Below are 25,615 nucleotides of genomic sequence, written 5' to 3' on the forward strand. Positions count from 1 at the left end.
TTTGAATCATGGTCCTTTCCCTAATGTTTCTGTCACTAACATGGAAGAAGAATGAGGAAGGAGTATGGGGAGAGGTTAGGAAGTAGGCCTGTTCAGAAGGCTAATCAGCACGGACTGGAATTATCTGAAAAAGGAAGTTAGGCTACCAGTGCCTCTGGGTTAACGCAAGCAGCAGGAGAAAGTCCATTAAAAACAGTTCCATCAAAATCCAAGACAGGGCCAGTAAGCTGCTCTCTGGCAGAGGGCGTGCGTCTTTGCCATGCTTGGATGCACCGTAAGTGAAGGGTTTGGACCACGCTGGAAGGCAGCCGATTTTTTTCTTCCAAAATAAATGTTTCCAGAATATGTTCCCCGCCCCAATGCAGATAAAAACACTTCCCCAGGGTGAAACAGCCTACCCATATGTGCATACATTTAATAATAATAGAACCAAAGGAGCCTACATCTAGAAAATGGAAATGTCTCATCAGTTTCTCTCCCTGAGAGAACCAAGGGAGATGGTTTCGGGTTTGTGAATATCACCTTTTTCTTTGCCTCCTGTCCCCACTCTGTGCGTGCAGACCCAGGAGGGGAACAGGAGCCACAGAAAATAAGTTCTGGGGGCTCCATGAGTTTTAAGGCATCACACATTGGTAAGTTTAAAATCCGGTGCTTTGCTCTCTCCTTCCTTTTTCTCAGCCTGAGTCCAGAACGTCATCTCTGGACAAGGCTGGCCTCCTGTCAGAACTAGGACGAGGTACGCTAAGGAAGGTGGCGGACGAAATAGGATTGCCTTGCTTTTTATATGGGAACCTGTATTACTTTGCCAAGGTTGCCATAACGAAGTTCTACGGTTGGGTGGACTAAGCAGCAGAAACTTATTTTCTCACAGTTCTGGAGGCTAGATGTCCAAGATCAAGGTGTCAAGAAGGTTGTTTTTCTCTGAGGCCTCTCTCCTTGGCTCATAGATGTCTTCCTTCTCTCTGTCTCCACATCATCTTCTCTGTGTCCAAGTTTCCTCTTACAAGGACACCACTCATACTGGATCAAGGCTTACCCTAAAAACCTCATTTTAGCTTAATTATATCTTTACAGGCCCTATGTCCAAATATAGTCACCTTCTGAGGTACTGGGGATTCAGACTTCAACATATGAATGAATATGTATATGAATTTTATATCTCATAACAGGAGGTATAGAAATACATCCTAGTATTTGACTTCAATATTAAACATTATTAATATATTTGTAACTCAATCTCTTAAAAGCAAGCTTCCTAAATGCTGCTCTGCTGTGCAATTTATTCTTCTTTCATCCAGCAAAAGAATACCAGAAATAAGAACATGAGTATGGTTAAGGTGTCATCTCTAATAGCTGAGTTTAGTCAGAAAAGGTACTTAATTGACGGTCTCCTTTTCTTCTGCACCTGTTCCTCTATGTTTGATTTTTAGGTGCATAAGGAAAGGGGAAATCAGTTATGATATATACTGTTCTTTAGTAGCTATGAGGCACATCTCTCACAAACAGGCTGTGGATCGTTGTGTCGGTCCGCATACCCGTGGAGAGGCTCGCCAGGGTCTGGCTCACCCACTGAGAGTTCCTTACAGTTTCCCGGTGGCAGCTGTTAGAATTGGGGCCTGATGCCCAAGGGAAATTCAGTAGCCTCTCAGTCTAGTGCCAGTTGCATCTGAATCACATGTAGTGCTTTTAAAGATGCTCATCCGTGGGCATTATCCCATAGCTACTGGATCAGCGGTTTTGGAAACAGGACCTAGGAATCGGCATTTAAACACATGCACCGGGAAGTTCTCAGGCAAACAATTTGAGAACTACTGCACTGTTGTCAGGACTAGCAATTCTGCACCACTGTGAGGTGGTGACTGTCACCTCACTTGTCATAAATCACTGTTTGTAGGTAAATAATTTAATGCTTTGGTTTCTGTTCCCTTTCATCTGCCCTCCACATTTGACTTTCATTAGCCCGGGGATTCTGTCTTCTTGCCCTCACAGCTCCCACACTCTGCCTTGGGAACTGTTACATTTCTGTGGGTATCTGGTGTCTCCCGGGTTCTTGCTTCCCTGTGACAGTGGGTAACTTCTAGAACCTTTGAAGACAGGTAGAAAATAGACTAATCATATATCTTTCAGAGGTTTTCTTTGAAATGCTTAAGACCAAGGTTATTTGGGGATATTTTTCTAATTACTTGTGGTCCGTGTTCAGTGTAGGCTACACTGAACGTCCAGGATAACGTCCAAGAATGTCGTTATCTTAGCAGGGAGAGTAAAATAGGAACAGATCCGTCAATGTAATAAGTGTTCTTTTGTATAAAGTTGATCTTTTGGTTTCAAATTTTAATTATGTGAGTGCTGCCTTTTTGGTTTGATAATTATTTCTTTTTGGACCATTGGTTACTTGAAAGTTCTCATGTCTAGGAGCAAATCCCAGACACACAGCCATCCTTCCTGCTCCTTGGTGGTGGACCCCATTCCACTTTTAACAGCCCGAGAACACAAATTGCTCGGTACAGCTCTGTCACACCGACATCCTCTTAAAAGTTTATCTGCTAGGTGCGGGAGTTCTAGACAGCATTCCATTTGGGATGGTACATATAATAATATTATAAGATTTAAATTGAATGTTTGGTGTTCAGTGTTAGGACCATGTGTAATGGTTAAACAAAGTGTTGTGGGATTTTCACAGTACTCACTAATTTTGTCAGGGTCAAAACACCAGGACAAAGAGTATGAAATTCTTCCATTGAAGGCAAGTAGTTGTATCAAATAGACTGTGTGAGCCTTTGAGAAGAACAGGGAAGATAGTATAAAGTAGTGGCTAACAGCACAGTTTTAGAAATGAGAACTCAACAGATCTTCCACATACCTCCTCAGTGACTTTAGAGGAGCTATTTAACCCCCCAAAACTCAGTGTCCTCCCCTTAAAATGGCAATAATAGTACCTAACACAGTGAGGATCAAGAGATAGAACGCATACAAAGCATGTAGTGTAGTGCCTCTCCTAAGTACCTTTGTGAGCATGTTCAAGATTCTATGAATGTTATTTTTTAATATTGAGATAGTTATTGGCATGTAGCATAGCACATGTGGATAGAGAACATTCTAGGCAATTGGTGCACCTTCAGTTGTATATAAATGCGTTATGAATCCAACTTGGGTTGGTTAATATATTTTATTTGAGATTGAGAGGGGCTGATCCCAAGCTGGGTTGGCGAGGCTGTGTCTGGATACCACGGGAAGCGCTGGGTTAAATGTATCTGTGCAGGGAAGATCAGTGACATGCGCTTGCCAGTCCTCCAGTCTAACTTACAGCTAATCTCTGGTCCAGTAATGCTATCTTCCATTTTTATATTAAATGTTATCACATGATTCCGTAAAATAATTAAAATATTTAAATCTGATGTTAATGTTTTTTCCTAAGTGATCATCCACACTCTACATATTTATGGTTTGGATACATTATGCTTTAATAGATGTGCTAGAAAATTTAAGGAAAGCATTGTTTTAAATAAGTAGAGGAAGTAAATTACGGACTCATGCTGTCTAATTAAAACTCCTGTGTTCTTCGGTTAGTTTTCATTGTTGCTCTGTCGTCTTGCCCATCCAGTCACTTGTGAGAGTTTTAAAATATGTATTTAAAGACATTTAAGTGGATCAATATAAAGTAAATCCATTTAAAAAATGAAAACAGCACACTGGCGCAGAGGCTGGGTGGGCGGGGGAGCGTTGAGAACGCCGCGGCTGCGGTCGCTGTGTGTGTTTGTCAGAGCTGTGGTGCCCGGCCTGCTCCTCCCGGCTCCCAGCCGACCTCGCTGTCGTCCTCTGCAGCGAGCACCTGGCAGCGTGTGATGGGGATGGAGACGGCCTGTTCTGGGAGCCCCAGGTCCGTGGCTCTGCATTGGTTGGTACCTTAGAGGGGTCAGGGGATCGTGTGGTTCTCCCTGACTACATCCCCGTTGTTCCATGTGGTGAGGACTTTGTGTCATCACAAGGTGTTGGATTAATGATAACAGGTGATATCCTGATAAAAGACTTTATATTTCAAAGATATATGAATTCACCCTTTGAAGGGCATAAATCTAGCTTAAGGCATAAACATAACATAGACTCACATGAATTAGATAAGCTTTTTAGGAAATGGACTTATTTTCCTAGAATTGTTCAGGTATAATTTCCAGCTGACCAGCAGATTATAATAATTTACAAGCAAAATAAATTCAACATGTGCTTACATAATATGAATAAATCAGTCTTCCTATATGAATCCTTTTCATTTTAGACTTGTTTTCTTTTGACTCAAGCCAGGAGTATTCACAGCATGTTAAGAGTGGAAATGATCTTTATTCATATTGTCAGAACCCCTAGCTTCTTCGATCAGGACTGTTCATATTAAGCAGACTTCACAAAATTCTACATATAAAGCATAAATGGAAATACTGTAAAAACCTTTTACTTATTTAAAAAAGTTTATTGACTTGAGAGAGAGGAAGGAGGAGGAGAGAGTGAGAGCGAGAGCAAGAATGAGAGAGAGAGAGAGAGAGAGAGAGAGAAACATCGATTTGTTGTTCCATTTATTTCTGCATTCATTGCTTGCTTTTTGTGTGTGCTCTGACGGGGTGGAACCCGCAACCTTGGTGTATCAGCACGATGCTGTAACCAACTGGCTACCCAGCCAGGGCAAAATCTTTTCCATAATTTGAAAGAATACCCTATTTGTTAAAAATAAAACTAATCTCACACCACTGGGGAGATAAGTTAGGCAGGGGACCCAATGGCATTGGTTACATAAAGCAGATGAAGGGGTATTAAATCTTTAAAACTTGATACAAAGCAATAAAAGTTTGTCTTTATTCATTTAATTATTTAACCAATCTTTACTAAGTGCCTGTTATATGACAGGCATTGATCATTTTGAAACCCTGAGGCTGTGAAACCGTAGCACTGAGCAACATCAGTGTGGTAAGCGCAGAAACAGAAACATTGATTAAGACATAGATCTTTCTCTTGAGTTTTGTGAGGTTACTTTTGTTTGAATGCTTTGGTTACTCCAAATTATTCTGAGAATATCTGTGTGCCCTACATTAAACACAGCGCTTGGAGTGTGATTGCACAGAGTAAATCAGGATTCAGTACTTGATGCCTTATGTCTATAAGGCAGGATGAAGTAGCATTAGCTTTGGGAGAGCTCCTTATTCAAACCAAGCTCTACAATAAAATAAAGCCTTATATATTTTTTCATTTGTACAATTTTGTCTATTCTATTGGCTCTCTGCCTTCTGTGAAGTTGGGGTTTTGGATCTAAGTAAAAAGCCTAAATGAAATGAAGAAATTTACATTTGTCCTTTTTTAAACAAACTGTATCTATATCTATATATCTGTATCTATATCTAGAATCTATAACTATATCTATGTATCTGTAATCAATAGATTGACTGATTCTAGCCTATTCAGAGCATTTGGATCTTGTTTCTGGCATACCATATTTATTTTACACTTTTGGTTTCAGGTCTTTGGTATTTTTAATAATCATGCCAACTATATCCTCATTCATGTTGAACGGGACAAGTCTGAGGATAAAGTTTTGTGCTCTGCCTTTCATGAGCTTCCCTTGGGCTTATATTCATCATAATTGACATTCTTTGTTTCTTTAAGTAGCTACAAATCTAAGTTTACTATAGATTCAGTATATATTCTTAATGTCATTAAGTCATTTATCTGTCTATCATTCTACCCATGCACCAACTAACATTTACAAGGTGACTCCTGTGAATCACATACTGTGTCATTTCTGCAACTAAAATACAGCTAAGGCAGAGGCTGAAATCTAGTAGAGGGGAAAATGGTACAAAAAGACATTTTAAAACTGTAACAATTTTAAGCCAATTTTGAGGGTCATTGCTTTGGAAATCATTGATTCAGGACAGAGGTTTGCGGGGAAGGTGGGGCGATCGTTCCTGTGCACTACTGTGGTGTCCCGATTGGTGAAGGGAGGGAAAGGAGGAAAGGTTGGTGGGGAAGAAGGTGAGGAGGGAGGGAGAGGAAGAGAGAGATTGATTGAGGGAGATAGAGAAAGTTGGGCAGCTTGGAAAAAATGCAGCTCTCAGGGGACTAGCAGGTTTAATGTTTGACAGAATAGGGAAAGGAGGAGAGCTGGGAGGGTAGGAAGCTGACATTCGTGAGGTGAAGGGTTGAGTTTAAGACGTCAGAGATGACCATTAGATCTAGTATGTGGATGGGAGAAGGGGTAGCAGGGCTGGAGAAAAGGCACGGAGGTAGCAGGGCATTGAGGAAGTCAAATAATTGTGATGGTAGGGTGCTGAATAGGCTATCGACGTCTCAGATGATACAGGAGGACTTGGGATGGCATGAAGACCATGAACCAGGTGTCACTGAGAATGTGGAAGTGACTAGGCAATTTCTCTAAACCAGGACAGGCATACAGTTCCATAAGTGGCCCAGGAGTTAAAGATTTATATCCCAAGGAAAGATTGTAAGCTGATGTCTTATATCTATTCTTCCTTGACAACATAATCATGGCTTTTATGTGAGCACATGGCCACTCAGAGAAAGACTACATTTCCCAGCCTATCATGCAACTAGGTGTGGCCATATGACCAAGTTCTGATCAATAGAATGTAAACGGAAGTAGTGTTTCTAACTGACACAAAGCTTCCTTGGAGGGAAAAGAGCCTTCTTGCTTCTAACTTGAATAGGCTTGTGCTTGCCTGTGAAATGACAGACCTCTTGTACTATGAGGCAAAAGCTACTGCTCTGGGTGATCGGGCAGTTAGATAAGAAATAACCTCATTTCTTCCTGACTTTGTGAAGCTCACCTCTAGATATTTCTTATGTGGGAGAAAACTACAGTGTTTTATCTCCTAATACAATTGCGCTCTTGGGGTTCTGGGATTCTGTCAGTCATGGCCTCATGAATACACCACTGTAGTTTAGGATTGGGAAGAGAGGGTAGTTGGCATCAGCAGGGGAAGAAGCAGTAGCTCTAAGAGACACCTGATTTCAATTTAAGTCAGAAGGTGGAAACAGTATTCTGAGAAGAGCTTCGTGGATGCGAAGGATTGTTTTACCTGGAAACAAAGTTGCCAGAGGTACAGTGGAAAACTTTGAGAGGCAGGGAACAGCGAATGATGGCTGCCAAGGAGAACAAAGATAGGGAAGAGGATTTGGGGATGCAAAGACAGGAATTTACGTTTTGGCAGAGATCAAAGAAATCAAGGATGTGAGGCATGGTCCTAGAAGCTGACTCAAAGATTCCAACGGATGTCTGATGGAACCTGTATGGGTCCATATGCAACTTAGATTGGTCCAGAGGCAGGCAGCTCAAACAGGTAGGCAGCCGGATGAACACAGCAAAGGGGAAGGAAGTCTGTTGGTGCTGAGGCCTGGGGCCCTGGTCTAATGAGATATCAGGATAGAATGTTGAGATACTTTATTAACATTTCCAAGAGTAAGACTGGGAGCAGTATTCAAAAAGGAAGTAAGGGGCAGTCTATTGTCTGTTCAGGGACAATCCCTGACAATTTCTACTCTTTCTCTAAGTGCTCATGGGCCTTCTCCTAACAGATCCAGTGCAGATATTTTCCCTTGGATTTGACATTTTGAGTTATATATGGTTCACTGTTCATTTCTTAGACTGGGTGTCTTTTTTCTCTTTCCATGAGCATGTTCTAAATTACATTTTCTTCATTAACTATGACTTTTACAATTTGTGACTTCCTCTTTTCCCAAGAATATTCTTTTACATTTCTTGCATATATTAGGAATCAGCATTTTGTGTTACTTCTTCATCTCATGTCTGTGAATAATTTTTTCTCCTGATTTATCATGGTCACTTTAAGTTGTTTTCTCACACTCTCAGCTTCACTAGTTTGGTGATGAATTTCTCTTTCATCTGTGATTCTTTTCAATCACTTTGAAACTCTTACATCATCTTGTCTCTCTCATTATAATGGAAAAGGAGTTTTCTCGACTTTTTTGGTTTCTGCTGTAACCTTTGATATTGTGGAGTTGATATAGATGGTGGAGCAATAAATGGGTAAAATAAACATGTATAATGAATGAGATTTTATCCAGAAAATAAGAAAATAATTATCTACTCATTTTTTTGGTACTGATTTAATTATTTTGGGTCCCTGGGTGTGAATGAATAGACATAATAAATAGTAGATCGATTACAAAATTTTTTCTTCCTTTTTAAATGCTTAAGCAAGGATTTGAATACCAGCTGCAATTTCACTAAATAAATGCGAATGAACTTTTGACATAGGAATGTTTGGACTCTGGCTCCCATACATAAGAAAAATTGAATAAAGCCTTGTATCTTCACTTCTCGAGTTCCAGGGACATGATATAATTTTGGAGACATATTTTGCATGAGAAGATCATAATTAAGTTTGCTGAACCAAATATTCAAAGGCTTGTCTGAAAGGTGCCATTGAACACCAGGCAGGTGGAAATGAATAGTTAGGAGACTGTTACCCTGGGGTTAACCACTTGGGGATTAAGTTCTGGATATGGTGCCCTATTAGAGCCAGGAGAGTAATTATGCACTTCCTGTAAGACTGGAATTCTTGATAGCATTCATTAACTCTCAGATGGATTCTTTTTTGTAAAGAAGAATATGAAAATTAGATTTTACTTTAAGCTTAAATTATCTAAAACAAAACAACATTTATAGACAATAAGAATGTAAGTGCGATTTGCAATTCCTGTTTTTATGTCTGGTCCTTGTCAGTAGGTAACAACTAACTTGCTAGTTGTAACAAGGGGTTTCAAAACACCACCATATTGTTTGTTGCTTGTTTGCTTGGCATTGCTTAGTCACTTGTCAGAGGACTTATAAGGAGGATGGGCAAGTATCAAGTAGCAGCTCCAAAAATTACTACTCTCTTATATCATTACTCTGGCTTGTGTGACTTTTAATGTTCAGGAATTTTGCTTTAAAAGATTATGGCATGGATACCATAGCTGATGCACTAAAATAAAGACAAAAGTTGAAGGACATTTCCCTTTTTAAAAGGACGGTATGCTGTCCCAGTGATACTGTGCTCCCAGCTGAAGACGTTTTATTCTCAAGGTGAAAATTAGTGTGTGTCTAGCTGGGCTCCCCCACCTCCAGCGGGAGTTTGTTTAAGCACAGCAGTGCCTAGTGATTTGCATGCACTTGGGTTGAACAATAAAAATTATTTACTCTTAGGTAATCTCGTTAATTATTGCTCTCTGGTGTTGAAGCTGTCAGATTCTGTCAGGTGGGAGAGAGGAACTGAGAGCAAAGAAGTGAATGAGGCTGTGTGAGAGCGCACAAGACAGAGCGGGAGATATCAGGGAAGTGGAAGGGAGAGAGGCCAGTGTGACAGCAAGGGGGTGCAGAAGTGGTCAACAGAGGGCGTGGGGGGCAGGGGCCCAGGGAGGGGGAGAGGGAGAGGGAGAGAGACGGACGAGACGGGGAGGGAATGAGAGAAGAGAATGAATATGCAAAAACAAGGACCAGCTAAGGAGGGAGGACAGGGAGAGAAAAATGGGAGGTAGGGAGTCAAATCTGAGGTGGTCTTGTGTTTGTTAGGGTCCCTTGGTAACTGCCAGAATTTGTTTCGATGAGTTATCAGGGAACAAATGTAAGTAAGTTTATTGTATGCCGGTTAATGAATGGAAAATCATTTGAGAGACAAGTAGCAAATTTACCCCTATGGGTTAAATTTCTTTACTTCCATTTCGTCCATGCTTTCATATCCTGAACTTGGGTTCTGAGCTGCGTTAATCATTACTTAATATTAATATGGAAATGAGTTTACCCTGTTGCAAGTCCCAGTTTCAATCAGTAAGTAATTATGAAAATTAGTCTTAAAGATGCTGTGAAAGAGTGTTGCTTTCCAGGCAATAATTAAACCTCTCAGCCATCTCTGGGTGGTTGATTTTTTTCTTCATAAGTTGTTTATTTTCCTAAACTTACTTTCTGCAGGTGAGAAAAGATGGCAAGTTCCTGCTGACTGGGGGATTCATTAGTTGAGGTGGGTAAGTTTCCATCAAGAGAAGAGAGTGAATGGAATGTTTAGAACTGAACACAAAGAAGGAAAGATCAGTGGCTTTCTTCTGATCTGAAGCAAAAATTATTATTTTTTAAGTGGTACTAGAACCTTCAAAACTCTAGTTATTTTCATAGGAGTATTTTTGAGCCAGATCTCCATCCTCGGTGGGAGCCAGCCAAACATGCTGCCAATTTTAGTTTCTGACAATTAGTAAACAGGTGCTCAACAACGGCAACACATCAAAATAATAATTATGATCATCATGTATAAAATGCCACGTGAGCCATGCATTACTATGGAAGTGGAGCCTGGGCGGCTTGCGGGCACGCTGCTCTGGTGGCACCGGGCATCCCTGTTCTTCTGCTCCCACCTCCTTCCCCCCATCCCCTGGAGGGAGCCTCTCCCACTAGCAGAGCAGGGCAAAGCCACTTCAAAAGTCCTTAACATATGAAGGCGTCAAGAACATGGTATAGATGTAGGCACTGTTCTTCACCTTTAAATCTGCAAAAGTCTCAGTCTCAACAGGATGTTAGGAAAGAGTCTCCTGTGCAAACCCTACCCAGGAAGTCACTGTGGCGGGCAAGAGGGTTGCCAGCAAAAATACGAGACACCCAGTTACACTTGGATTTCAGATAAGCAATGAATAAAACATTACTTGTTGTTATCTGAAATTCAAGTTGAACTGAGCCTCCTGTGTTGTTATTTGCTACAGTGGCAACCCAGGTTGCCTCACCTCCTCAGGGGAGCGCCAGACCCCGCAGTTTCAGCCGGCCATGCCGAGCCTGTGTTCCCAGGGCAGCCACCTCTTCCTTGTCCCTTCTCCTTGAGAAGGTAGCATCCGTGTAACTGGGAATAATTGCAAAAGGAGGAAGCAGAGTTTTTGAATTAGATACCATCAGAGATTTATACAAGTTAGAGTAGGCAATAAAACAAGCCTTTTAAATAAATTAGGTTGCTTTACTGACTTTGGGAAAAGTTAATGGCTGCTGCCCTGTCAGTGAGAAATACAAGTGCGTTTGAATCGAAACATCAGCAGTTTTGGGCTATTTCGCCATTTCATCATGTGCCCCACACGATTTTTAATGTCCAGACACAAGATTTATTTAATGACAAAATAGAAGGGAGTATAATGTCTTTTAAAGATCTTGAAAAGAAAAATTGTACATAATTGCTTCTCTGTTATAACTTTCCTTTTGTCTGCTTTCTGTGGGAGGTAGCGTGCAGCGACGGAAATCCCGGGAGTTAGGGGACCTGGCCCCGGTGCGCCCCTGCATGACTTCCTTTGTGAGTGGTGCCAGTGTGGGTGCATTTTGAGTTTGTTGTGAATTCCTACACCTAAACTTTCTGAGGCTACCTTGCCTTGTATGTTCTCAAACTGATTTGGATCCATGTGTTCAAAACCTGTCTGTCCTGTGTGAGTTGTGTAGGCCATGACCACGGAGATTTAAAAATGGGTTTGGTCGTTGCCGTTTGCATCTGTAGGTGAAGCGTATCTACTATATGAGTACTTTGGCACTTCGATGGATGCAGGTACAGACAGGTATGTCGCGTGCTGCTTTAACAGTAGAAAGTTAGGCAAATGGGAGATGACGGGACTTTGGTGCACTGCCCCTTCTTGCACTTTCACAAGGCTTCCAAATGCTTTTGCCGCATATCGAACTCTCACTACAATACTGATCAGTGGCTTTGCATGCCTCCTGAATTCCTGACCGGCTGCCGAAACAATTGCACCGGTAAATTGCTTCCTGATGTCCAGTGACCGTTAATGTCCCCCATACACAGCTGGTTACGAGCTGAGCTTTTGAAGGTGGGCTGCCTATACTTGAGTGAAATCTCTAAGAAAGCTTTGCTGTTGTGGTCCGCAGGGCTAGAGAGGGAGCTAAAGCCCTTCAGAAGAGGGACAGAAGCTCTTCTTTTACTCCTGTTTCTTCAGAGACCGGAGTGGGTTTCTGAGCCATCTGACTTTCTCACGGCAGGACCACGGGAGTGCCAGCAGGAGGCAAGCCACGTTGCTAGATCCTGCCAAGCTTGGAACTCAGCAGAACTCTAAGGCTTTTGAATACTGTCTCTCCGAATAATGAAGTGAGTCCTGGGACCGGGATGGAGCCAGCCCCCTCCCAGGCTCCTGTGAGCTCTCCGAAGCTCTGTGACCAGGAGCAATGCCTAGTTCAGGATTGAATGCCTCCGTTTATGGTGGCTGATCTTCAGGAATACAAATCTTAAACCGAGGGACTCTTAAAACCTTATTTCCCAAAGATGGAAAGGAGAGCCAGCCCTCAAGGTTAGACCATGCCCAGTTGCCCAGCCTCAGATTAGACCACCTGTAAGCCTGTTGCCACGGCAGCGTCATATTTAATGAGTAGGTGGCCAGGGGCTTCGGCTGGAAGTCATTCCTGAGACTCATGCTGGTGACACAGTGCTATTCTCAGCAGCAGTGGTCCCTCCATTGTTTCAGGGCTGTTCTGAATGAGCAGTTTGTCATTATGATGTTCATTCTAAGACATTTCACACTTTTGTTCTAAGGAGAACCATTTATTCAAACTTATTTCCTGTTAGGAAAAGATTGATTATTGAGGACTGCTGGGGAGGGACAGGGAGTGGCGGAGTATGTGATCATCTGACCTGGATCAGCCTGTATTTTAAAGTCATTATCAAGTTATAGCCCCTTTTCCTTTGAGCCCAGGTGTGACCCCAGAATGCTTCTCAACTCAGTGCTCAACCAGTCATTGCTGGTCACGTGGCGTTGACACGTTAGCTGATGCCAGTTTTCCCCTTCGGGTTTAGGTAGATTATGCTCTCCACTTTTCTCTAGAAAATTGTATTCCAGAGGGGTGGGTTGCCCCTACGTCCTCCTGTCCTGTCACCACTGGGTCCTTGTAGTGGACTAGAGGACCTTTGAAAGGCTTATTTTCAAAGAGAGGCAACTGGCCAAAACATCTTCTCCTTGGAAAGTTTAGTTCCTCCCCACTACCCTCTCCTACGGGTTTTATGAACAAAACCTGTCTTATTTATATGGACTTTTTAAAATGGTGGCTTTATGTAAGCTATTGGAAAAGCCAAAATGAACCCATCTTTGAACTCACTAACATTTGAGAATTCTCCTTTCAAGATTGCCATGTACACTGGGCTGTGAGTTACCCAGAATTCGATGTATAAATAGTAAAACAAATGAAATCTGCTTCCTGTCTGTGCAAATACAAACCCAGGCCCTTCCTGGCACCCAGCTCTGCGCAGCATTTTTGATCAGCCTTGGTTGCTTGAAGCAACCCTTGTCAGAGTTCTGACCTTGCAGGCAGAGCTGGGTCTTCCGTTAGAACCCATTTGCTTAGAGCCTCTTCTCCTCGGTTCTGCTGCTTTCAATAAGTTCCCTTGACTTGATGTCCTTTAGTGTGTGGCTTTTGCAAAGGAGGCGTACCTCTCAACCCCACGGATTACTCAGCCGTTAAACGTCAACAGGACTGAAAAGGAGCAGGCCGCTGGAAAGGGTGCTTCTCCCCCAGAGCCAGCCTCAGCTGGGGCAGGGCGGGGCCGGGCCAGCAGTGCTGAGCCCGCACCCGAGGAAACCTGGAACCCGCAGGGGAGCTGTCAGTGCTTCCTTTTTCTCCAGCGTATTTCCCCATGGAAGTGCTCCTGAGCCTCTGCGTGGTCCAAAGGCTAGAAATTAAAAGGAATCGGGATGGGGGGGATACCATGGAGGGCCCTAGAAAGTCAGCCACTGAATTATGAATTTGGTAATAACCAGTGGAAATGCTGAGGCTTAGGTAATGCTTGGCAAACCTTCAAGTATACTTGTGCCTTTTGTTCACTGCATGAGGGCACCAAGCCAGAGGGGCGAGTGGGGCCAAAATCCAACCTGTGGCCTGTCTGGCAGAAGGCCGCGTTAGCCTGGAGAAAGGGAGGCCTTTTTCAAAGCTCGTATGGGTGCTGTCCTCTCACCAAGCCCTACGCACACAGCGCTCATCTGCCCAGAGTGGGCCCCTTTTCCTAATTTTCACAAAGGTGCCACGTGGGCTAGGAGGGGCCCTGGTACGTCTCCCAAGTCTTCGGGGTAGGTCATACTATTTTGTGAACTCCGAGTCCACGTTGGCCTCCTGGCTCAGGAGACGGGCTCTCCGATTCCGGAGGGCGGGGGCTACTGTGCACGAGGTGAGCTCAGGACGCACATGCCAACACGTCGAAGAAGTTATTCCCTTTCAGCTCTCTTTCAGTCCTACTCATTAGTCAAGAAGAAAGTATCAGTTTGTTAAAAGAGATATCAGCAAGTACTAGAGGTCCTTTGTTAGTCACATCAGCCCCAGAGAGAGAGCTGGACTTAGACCCAGGGGTTTCTGCAGGGAATGCTTGCATGCTTTTACTGACATCTTTAGTGTTCATTGTATTTATGTTTGGAATTATCTTCTGCCTTTGCCAAGAGATGCTGATTTTCTGTTCAAAGAAGTGAAGTAACATTTAAAATATAACTATAAAGGAGATGAGCTGATTTCTTCATTGTTTTAGTCAAATCCAAGTCGTCACTGGCTCAGGCTGCATTTAGAACACACTGATTTAGTGTATAGGGACCAAATGTAAGATGGAATTATGACATTATTTGAGGAAGAGAAGCCTGTGTCACAGTAATTCTGGTTTTTGATAACATCTGTTGAGAAGAGAATACAAAGAAACATTTGCACTGTTGTTGGAGGGACTTGGGTTCACGTGTACATGGTTATGCGTATGTTCCCATGTTTGTGTGTACTTGTTCCATAAATGGAAGCTGAGAAACTGTGGACTCTCTCTGTTCCTGAGGGTGAGACTAGAAGATGTAGGAGAGACTGGAGCTATTTAGAAGTCAAGCAGTTGACCCCACTTTTTTTTTTCTGTAGGGAAGAAATGGCTGGACTAAAGCCAGAACTCAAGGTCTCACTTCATATTTTCCTCTGTGTCTCTCTCCTTTCATTATCTCCCTCGGTCTTTCTCACACACAAGTGAGTGCGCGTACTTACACACACACACACGCACACACACGCACACGCAGTCTACCACCAATTCAAACCTGCTGTCCCCCTGGAGAATTCCCCGCAGAGGCCACCATGTAAAATAACAGACTATGACATGGGGAACTAAGGACATTGTTCTCAGACATTGTGAGGTGAAATACCACATTTACCTGTTGTTATGAATATGGTTGAGACTCCTGCAAGAAAAGTATTGTTTGGTATCTGGTGGCAACATTAGTTTCTGTTTACGTAAAGACAAAAAGTGTCCTCTGATATAATCTCAGAAAACTGCTGCCACAGGCCTTTGAAACAATTAGTTTAGACTATTTCACAGAGCATTAAACTTAACAATGTCAGTCTGTTCCTAAATGTTCTTCAAGAAAATTTTTGCAGTGAGGCCAAAATTTAGGTTGGCAAGAGGGCAACCTCAAATAGGCAACCTCAGCTTCTTTTTAAAAAATAGCTTTTTTGACATATAATTGATGCACTGTAAACTTCACATATTTAAAGTATACAATTTGTTAAGTTTGACATTGTGTATCTGTGGAACTATCACCATAATCAAGATAATGAACACGCTCATCCCCCCCAAATGTTTCCTTGTGCCCCCAGGGATGATCCCCATCTCCCACCACTCTCTGTGCCCGCTCTTCTCCAGGCGGGAAAATGCCTTCTGTCACTCTAGATCGGTTTGCATTTGCTAGAGTTTTATGTTAAGAGTGTAGCATGTACTCATTTGCATCTTGCTTCTTTTACTCAGCATAATTAGAGATTCATATGAGTTGTGTGAATCATTAATGTATTCCATTTACTGCTGAATAACATTCCCTGGTGCGGTTATGCCCCATCTGAGTATCCGTTCACCTCCAGATGGATATTAGGGTTGTCAGTAGTTTTGGGCTATTACAAGTTAAGCTGCTATGAACATTTGTTTACAAGTGTCTGTATGGATGTACGTTTTCTTTCCTCTTGGGTAAGTACCTAGGAGTGCAGTGGCTGGATCATAAGGTAGTTGTATGTGTAACTAATAAACCATCACACTGCTTTCCAAAAAGCTATACCATTTTAGGTCCCCAGGACCAGTATATGAGTTTCAGTTTCTCCACACCCTTGTCAACACTTGGTATATAAGCCATTTTATCTCATTGTGGCTTTAATTAGCTTTTCCTAACTGAGTAGTGATGTTGAACATTTTTTATTGCTATTTACCATTTGTATATGTTCTTTGATGAGGTACCTAGTCAGTTTAAAAATTGGACTATTATCTCATTATTTTTTAGCATTCTTATGTATTCTGGATGCAAGTCCTTTATCAGATATGTGCTTTGCAAATATTTTCCCCCTTCTGTGGCTTATCTTTTTATTTTAACAGCGTCTTTCAAAGAACTGAAGTTTTAATTTTGATGAAATCCAATTTATCATTTTTTTTTCCTTTTATGATGATGACAAGGATGGAGTGAGGGAGGGAGAATGAAATTCAGAAGATTTTATTGTTATTTTGTTAGCCCCCTCCCTCTCCTCACCCCAACAAGAAAAACAAAGTTGCTTTTTACTGATGTAGAGAAAACTGGAGAGGAGACTTAAGCGTTCACTTTTGACCTGTTGAGTTAAAGGGTCCCTGTAAGGTGTACCAACCAGCCGGAGTGCGCGGGAGAAGTCCGAACTGCAGCCTGGGTCAAGAGTCATCAGTATACAGTGGGCATTTACAGCGTAGTCCTGCATGAGGTCACCTGGGGAGTAAGTATAGCTAGAGACTGAAAGAAGGCTGAGGACTGGAACTGCCCAACATTTAGAGGTCAGGAGATGGGGAAGTGCCATCAAAGGAGACCAACAAGGAGTGACCAAAGAGGCAGGATGGTATTCAGAGAGCAACAGCCAGGAACCAGGAGAAGAAACTGTTTCAAGGAAGAAGATGTGATACAATGTCAATTGCTCTTAAAGTTGAGGAAAGTGAGGCCTTAGAATTAATTGACTTTGGAATTCGCCGATGATGCGGAGGACTTGGACAAGTGCAGTCTCACCAAAGTGGTAGGAATGACGACAGTGTGATTGGAGTGAGCTCAGGAGAGAATGCAGGAGAGGCAGCATGTCAGTGAGCAGGGGTGGTCTTTGGAATCGTGGTGTAGAGGGGAGCACAGGAATAGAGTGTAATCAGACGCATCTGCCTGGGATGCTTAGATGTCTTAAAGGAGACAAAGAACGGTTCCCTGTGGTTACCTCTGAAGAAGAGATTGAGTGGACTTGGATATAAAGGAGCTCAGGGAAGATTTTTTTTCTTTCCCCATCAAACTTGAATTGCCCTTATTGGGAAGCAGTCCTTACAAGGTTTATATTAATATGTGAAAATACACATAAACTTAGACGATGGTATACATAGTGTGATTAGGGTAAACAAACAAAAAACTATGCAAAGAAAAGACAAAAAGAAAATACATAAAATATTAAGAGTAATATGGAATGAACTTTGGAATCTGGAATAATGTAGAGTGCCTGGAAATTAATAGGTTCTCGGGCCATTAGTAGTATTTCTTATAATTTTCTATGTTTCAAGGGGAGAAAATATTCATACATATTTATACATTACCATTGTAATTAAAAGTTAAAAACCTTGAAAACAGACTGGAACTGTAGTTGCTAAAATATTAGCAGTGTTTGGGTTCTAGGTCACTTTCCACTTGGTATAGTTTCTGTGTTTTTAAAACCAACCAGCCAACAAATAAACTGAGTTCCTTTAAACAGAAACTTCAGATGATATGTGTTCTTCTGCTCAGGTCACTGACTATTTTGTTGAACAGGAGAAGAGGGTGTGTAGTAGAAAACTTGGATGGTACCTGTCATCTGAAAAATCTGCTGGATAAAGTTTAATGCATCAGTAAAACAGATGAATGAAAATGTGATTTCATTTATACATAGCCTTCAACGCTTGAATCTCCCACCGAATCTGAGGCCTACCTGTGAGGCTTGTAAGGACAGTTCCAGTTTAACTGTTTTCCGGGTGTTACTACTTAAAGAGTCCCCTTTCCCTTCCAGAAGTGTCTCAATTTGGAGGATATACTGTGTGATTCCTTTACTTAAGGGATGTAGAACCCTTAAAAGCTATCACAGGACTCAGTAACACTCTTGGATGGTTTTCCACAAAGATTTGTATAGTAGGATGGAGAAATAGGATCTAGTTTAATGGGTCAATGAGATTAAAAGGATATTAAGGTCAACTACCAGATTTAAATTCTATGATGGAATTAAGAAAGAAAAATAACATTTGGGATGGGAAGATAGACTCTACAATGAACTTTTTTGTCCTTGCTAGTTGGGCAGTATGGGTTCTTAACATAGGCCAGGGAGAGCAATATTAAGTAAAATATGTTGCAAACCATAAGGCTCTATTCAGATATGAAGTGCTTTCATTTGTATTATTCCATTTGGGTCTATCATATTCTCTAATTTTTTAAATAGATATGGGAATAGCTAGTAATTGATTGATCTGGGAATAAAATCCATGTCTCCTTATGTTCTTACATTATAACACACACCTGGGAGCCTTTTTCACACTCTCCAGGTAGGACTTTTTCTGGTGAGGAATAAAAGTGAGTTTAGGTGGCTTCCTGAAGTAAACTGCATAGTTACTTTTTCAGGAAACCAAGTTATCTTCACTATGTGAGTTGCCTTTGCTTCATAAGGTATTGAGAAAGTCTAGAGTTTTGGACAAAAAAAATCCTTGTCCAGTGCCAAGATGGAATAGTAGTTGGTGGGTATGTGCCATTTATCTCAACGTTGGAAATTTCATTCCTTTCTCTTTCCACTTGGAAGTCCAATATAGCAAAGGGAAGGAAAGCTGTGGACAGAACAGTTAAAAGAGGTTCAAGGGGTTGACCTGATGCCATTTGAGGCTTTTACTTAGTACTGTGCTCATATACCAACTTCTAAATTAAGGATTACTGTATGGAATTTAGGGATTGAAACTAAAAATAAGAGCTTACAGCTAATTGCTCTTTCAGTTCTTTCTGAATACACAACCTTCGGAGAGAAGTCTTATCATTGTAAGTAATGCTTTTATCTCAGTGCCAAGTGATATTTCATTTTGATCTAAGTATTCAAGGTTTGATATATATATTTCTTTTTGAAAAAAAATTAGCATTCTTTGCAACTAAATTAAATTAAGTACTGATAAAGAAAAACCTCAGTACAGCTTTTCCCTACTTTCCTAAAACCATATCAAGATCCTGCATATCTGAGAGAAGGAAATTGTACCTTAAGGCTTAACACAGAAGTCATAAAGACTGGTCTTCATTAAGCTGGGCTGTCAGCAGTCTGCAAATTAGAACAGTAGGAAATGTTGAAACTTCAAGTTCACCTTTAATATGGAGAAGGTTCACACGTGCTATTCTGTGGGCTAATCTTTAGTGACAGATGCAGAGAAAGGAATCTCAAGTGTTAAGAGGAAAACCGAAGCCTTCCATTTTAAGCCCTTTTGGCTTTCATTTTAGGCATCAGCCAGTTATTGACAGAAATACATCTGAAAGGACTGATCCTAGCCATTTCAAAGGGTCTTCTTTTGTATAACATACTTAGAGAATCATGCAGTATTCTATTCTGTGGAATATTTTATATACACCACAATGACCACGAATATCAGTGATCCTAAAGAAATTTTCCTAAGTTAATAGCAGCATGGACTTGGGGGAAAAGAAAATAGCTCATAGAGTTGGGAGTGAGTTCTTACAATGATTTAAATTAGATATTACCACTAATTAGATAACTTGTTTAAACTTTTTTGCCTCAATTTACACTTCTGTAAATGAATATTTTAACTTCTCTACTTGCTTTTTGGGATGTTTTTATGGTCAAATGGATGACAAGGGGTCAGATCCTTTGAAAAATGGGACCTGATTGTGGCAGAGACTTGCAATGCTCACCAATACCTGGTTCATCGTCATGGGAAGATTCCCTGTCTTCCCTTCCAACTGGGCAGGTCATGTGATGCCTTCTGCCTGTAGTTGACTGTGAGTCACTCTGGCCAAATTATGTAATTGCTGGAATGCAACCCATTAGAGTTCTCTTCCCTTGCTGTTGTGACTGTGAAAATGTGTTTCTACATTTAGAGGTGTCGGGAATGCTGAGACAACGCGTGGAAAAATAGTTATCTGGGAGAGGTGCCCCCTGCGGGCTTTGAATCAGCAAGAAATAGCCTTACACTGAATCAGATCACCAAGATGGAAGTGTCGTTTGTTTCATCAGCATAATTTACCCTCTCCAGATTGCTCTAGGTGTAAAGAAGTCATAAAATTGTTATCGTGATTAATAGTCAGAAGTCTCCCAGATCCCTCCTAATATTTACCGCTTATTTACTAGTGTGCCATTTCTTGACACCTAATGGATTTAAACCGGGTTATTTTGACTTTTTTTCCATTCCTGAACTCCCAAGAATCTATAATGCCCTTTTGAAGGTAACCCGAAAGAACAAACTGTACTGGCAGTCACAACATACTGGCAGAATCACCACAAAAGGAGCTAAGTTCGAGAAGTACTGTATGTAGCATCGAATGGTCACTCAACAAACATGTATTGCCCATAGGAAATGCGATGCTGTAGCTGCTGCCAGTCATTCCATGCAGCAAAATCTAGTAGAGAATCTTCAGTTCTCATCTTACTTCACCGTACAAGCAGGGCTTGGCACATTTTATCACTCCTTATTTCTTGAAGCCCTTTTCGATTATTGGCTTCCTGGACGTCAGAATCTTCTAGTTTTCCTCTTGCCCTTGTGGCCACTCCTTGGTCTCCTTGGCCGCAGCCTCTTCTTTGTTTGCACCTCTTTTATTTGACTCTCTCAGTCACATCTGCTCTGTATTTTACTATTGAATGATCTCTTTTTAATTTATACATTTTCTTTTGCAGAGAGGGTATTAACACTTTGTCTATCCTATATGGCTGATAATTCTCCTCATTTGTTGTTAGATTTTTACTTTATAGACATCTTACATTTTTATATAATCAAATATATCATTTTTAAAGGCTTTAGGAACTAGTTGTGGGAGGGGGTTTGGAGGGATCAGTTAATGTGTGATGGGATAGTGCTTAAAATATGAAAGTGGCCCTATAGTAACTCCACTTTCTCCCTGCCCAGCAGCGCCGTGTTATTCCCCTCCCTCATGGTCTCTCAAGCACATTCCTTTGGGTGATGCAGCTATACGATAACGGGCCATGTGATTCCCATCCGTATTCTTACCAGATTCCTATGGTACTGTAATAACAGTCAATTGCTATGTGACAAAGCGCTCCAAAATAGAGTTGCTGAAAGCTCCCATCATTATTTATTATCTCTCATGGTTTCTGTCGGTCAGGAGTTGAGAAGTGGCCTGGCTGGGGTTGGAAGGACCAGGGTTTCTCATGAAGTTGTCATCAGGTACTGGCCAGGGCTGCAGTCGTCTGACGGCCTGTCTTAAGCTGGAAGATTTATGTCTATGGTGGCTCACATGGGGGCGAGTTGGTTCCTCTTCATATAGGCCTCTTCAGGGGACCGCTTGAGTGTCCTCATGACATGGGGCTTGGCATTCCCCAGAGCAAATGCTCCAAGGGGCCAAGGCAGACACTCCAGTGTCTCTTATGGCTTAGCTTCAGAAGTCACACGTCATCTCCACATAATTCTTTTGGTTGCATTATAGACCAGCCCTGCTTCAGTGTGTCTGTTGGGACAGGGGAGGGGCTGGCCAATGGTCTGGCTACCAGGAGGGGGATCATCAAGGGCCGTGGTGGAGGCTGGCTGCCCCAATAACTAAAGAGCGTTATTTGTTTGAGGTGTGTTCTTGGATTGGTATACTTTTAAACTGAGAATACAGGAACCCCAGCTGATGGGCCTGGGGTTTATCCAAAGCACTACAGCCCTTACACGCTGCTCACGTAGGGCAGAGATGGATGAGTTTTTGCAGACTCTTTGCTCAATGTCATACCTCTGGTTTACTTTCTGGGGCTAACTTTGTTATTCTTGATTTTCTCCTTCCTCTATACCATTCTGAATCCAAATATTTTGAATAAAATAAATCAGGCAGGGGAAGAAATGTTTAAGACAGAGTAAAATAGCTGCCAATAATAGCAGTAACTTCTCTTTATTGAGTTCCTGCTATGTGCCAGATATATAACAGATCCTTTTCATAAGTTACATCTGATTTAGGTCTTCCATAGCCATTGATGGGAGATGATGTTATCCCCATTTAAAATATAACAAAACTGATGTTCATAGTAATTTGTCCAAGGTCTTGCAGTAAGTGGCTGAGCTGAGACTTGGACTCAAGTTGTGGATTCGAGGCCATGGCTATTCTGCCACCTCTGACTGCATCCAATTGATATAAAACATGTGTATGTAAAATGTTTGGGTATCAGAAAGTTGAAAAATATAGCGTTGTGTGTTATCTGGAAGGATCTGTCAAAAGTAAAAGATCCAGGAAAATGTAATCCCAGATACAAAAGCACTTTGAAAATGAAAAGTGCTTTATAAATGTAAGGTGGCAGTGTGATTAATATCATTCAGCTCAGAGAACTAATTAAATGAATCATGTATAATCCCTGTATTTCTCCTTCAGTCAGATTATAGCAGAACACCTGCTCATTAATCCTTACCCTGTTAAAACATAAAGTGCCTATCCAGGTAATACATTGGAATTAATGTGTAATTAAAGAAAATGATCACCCGCTCAGCTATGAAATAGGGATGGCGATATTTTAAGTTAATATGCATTCTAGACCAGTGCATGTTTTAGATTAGGAAACTCTGCTAAAATGTATAATTTAGGAAGATATCAAATCATCAGTTTAAAATTAAAGCACAAAGAGCTTTATGTCTATAAAAGCATTTTGTTGTAGCGTCGATACAGTGTCATACTTGTCTTCAATGCAAAGACATTGTCTTTCTCACAACCACGGTTTACAGAAAATAAGCCTTGGGGATGGGAAAGCATTTTTTCCCCTTGGATTTCCCCCCTTTCTCGACATGATTGTTGGCGGCATTAACACATTAACAGTGAACTGAGATGATGGCCGTGAGATGATATGTAGCCCACGTTGCAGCGCCTTGGCACCCGGCCCACAGGCTCCCGCAGCAGGAGCCTTGATTTCATTTTAAAAGGAGTTAGAAGAATGTGAAGAAGGTCATGGCCATCAATCTGTTATCACTCTGCTAGATAGGATCTCTTTAAGGAGGAGCATGAAACATATTTTAAAACCTTCAATGAAGGCCCCCAAATGACGACGTTCATCTTACTGCTTTCTAATGAAAGTGCTCAGTCTCTGAAAAAGAGCTTACAAGCACTGCGCCACAAAATTTATCTAAGAAAATGCTTTTGTTTTAAATTGTCCCAGCCAGAGTCAGCATATACAGTCAGTATATACAATGAGGCAGGTATACAAAAGCAAAAAAGTACTTTGCAATCCTATTTGGTTTCATTAACTTTACATTCTTGTGAGTGGGACGGTTCTCAACCTACTGCAGAGGGAAGAAATGGAGACTGAAGCTAAATGTCATGCTGAGGGCAGCCTGTTGATTGGAGGGCACAGAATGGTCTGGAGGAGCCTTCATCTCCCAGAATGCACCTCTCCTATCACTAGCTGTAGCCACGTAGTCTCTGGATATTATGCCATTTGTTTTTTTTTAAAATATTTTAGAAAAGAAATGTATCATTCTTAGAATTTGAGTCCTCCAACGTAGGATTCAGTTTGGTGAAATTTTATCTACTGTTTAGGTGCATGCATGTTTATCTTTACATAATTAAAATTCTAACATATATTTACATGTCTGCCCAAATATCTACTTCATTTACTGTTATTATAATTAAATATTTAATTTTTGCTGCTATAAGATCTCACTAATATTTCATGGTAGCACCAAAGTCCACTGAGTTCATGTGTTACAATTTAATTTTTTCCTTACTCTTGGGTATCTCTGTTGTTTCCAAAATTTCCTCTGCTATAGCTGATAACGTAATAAACATCTTCATAAATATAGCGCTTTTATTTACTAAGGGATTTTTTTTTAAGCTGAATTTTTCACCAGTGGACTGAGAGGGTCAGGGCTACCTTTGTTGTTTATGTGATTATCTTCATGGATTTGCTTCCCTGATAGGTGGTGATTTTTCTTCTTTTTCATATTGTTAATTTTTGTGTCTAATCTGCACGTAGGAGTTCACATTGTACTGATTTTCCTGAACAGTTTGGGTGCTGCATCAGCAACGGTTCCGCTTCTTCAAAGGAAGAGAACTCGGGTAAGGACTACTCGCAGGAGTGTGTGCAGGGTGAGAGAACAAACAAGGCGTTACAAGAGTGAAAAGCCATGGCCAGCGCTGGGCTGAGGGGATGAGAGAAGAAAGCAGTGTTTCTGAGGGCTCATGGCCAGCCCTGTTCTGAAGGGTCAAGGGAAGGAAACTGTTTTGTGAGCACTTAGAACTGCAGCGGAGGAAGCAGTGCCCACTGGGCTGGGGTCTGCAGGGGGATCCAGCTGCACCAGGGATGTTGAACTGAAGCATGTGAGGAGGGGGACGGAACACCCCGACCTCCCTCACTTGCCTCCCTTTAGCCTCTTGCTCAGCTTCTGTCGGTCAGACCCAACCAGAAGTCGGCTGAACTACCAACCTGGGTGATATGGTCTATGGGAGTCACCCTCCCAGAGCACAGAGCAAGGCAGACAGACGGTTGATCTTGGGCTGGCAGAGGTGGGGATGCAAATGACAAAAGACTGGCACCATGATGATGAGAAGTTTGTTTCAAGGGCAAGTACAGTCCTATTTTGTAGAATTTCATGTTTGGATCGCATTTCACAACTGGACTGCAGTCTCTGAGAAAGGCCTTCCTTCCGTATTGCATAGCCTTTATTATGAAAACTAGGTCACAATGAGAGAGCAGGGAACTCAGAAAGAGCTCTCAGCACTGACAGAACAAAGTGTGTCTGCTGGGCGCTGCGTCTGCCTCTTGGCAGTCTTTGCAGTTATATGTGAACTCTGATTTTATGCCTTATGCTCGTTGTTCAGTGAGCAACTTCCCTTCCAGCTTTTAAACTCACCCCTCAAGGTTTTGATCCAAGGGTTTTTCTAGCTTCAAGGGGCAGACTATCTGTAAGAACCTGGTCGCAGGCAGCATTCCACGGAGCAGTTTCTCACATTAGGGGCTAAGGTCCCCCTGAGCATTTGTGGATGTTGGGGGTTTGTGAGTCTTCTATAGGAATTTTAAAATGTTGCAGTCATTTGAATGACATGGGCTAACTGCCTGGATCATCGGATAACTGCCTTATAACTGAGCGCTGCAACATGATTTCTGTGTCTGCACCTGCATTTAGTTTTGTGTTCAAGTTAGTGTCAAGTGAATCCAGTGGAAACGTGGAGGGTGGTTATGAAAAATCAGGATAGAATTAATTTGGTGCCTCAGCGCTCTTTACATTTAAAGACCAGATGCCCACGGGCAGGCTGATGAAGGCAGCTTCAGAGAAGTTGCAGCAAGGGAAGCTGGTGGGAGAACCCAGCCATGGCAGAGAACACGGAGGCCAGTGACGATCTCGAAGGACCTATGCCGCAGCGATCAGCGACCCCATAGCTCCTCATCTGGGCCGCAGTGTGGTTTTAGCAG

At 41.8% G+C, this 25,615-nt stretch overlaps 1 protein-coding gene across 6 annotated transcripts in view; it reads left to right on the forward strand.

The window, feature by feature from the left end:
• The window catches only part of LYPD6B (LY6/PLAUR domain containing 6B), a 161,057-nt gene that overhangs the window by 43,490 nt on the left and 91,952 nt on the right, over positions 1-25,615 (forward strand). Inside the window, exon 1 of one of the 6 annotated variants that reach the window (XM_054562596.1) lies at positions 9,978-10,019. The exons of the other annotated variants lie outside the window; for them this stretch is intronic. The gene's annotated coding sequence lies outside the window, so the exon portion shown is untranslated. Of the gene's footprint in view, positions 1-9,977; positions 10,020-25,615 lie in introns of those variants that run through there. 6 annotated transcript variants of the gene reach the window in all.

This window comes from Pteronotus mesoamericanus, unplaced genomic scaffold (assembly GCF_021234165.1).
Source record: "Pteronotus mesoamericanus isolate MK-2021 breed Mesoamerican mustached bat unplaced genomic scaffold, CSHL_Meso_final scaffold_651, whole genome shotgun sequence".
Lineage (NCBI taxonomy): Eukaryota > Metazoa > Chordata > Mammalia > Chiroptera > Mormoopidae > Pteronotus > Pteronotus mesoamericanus.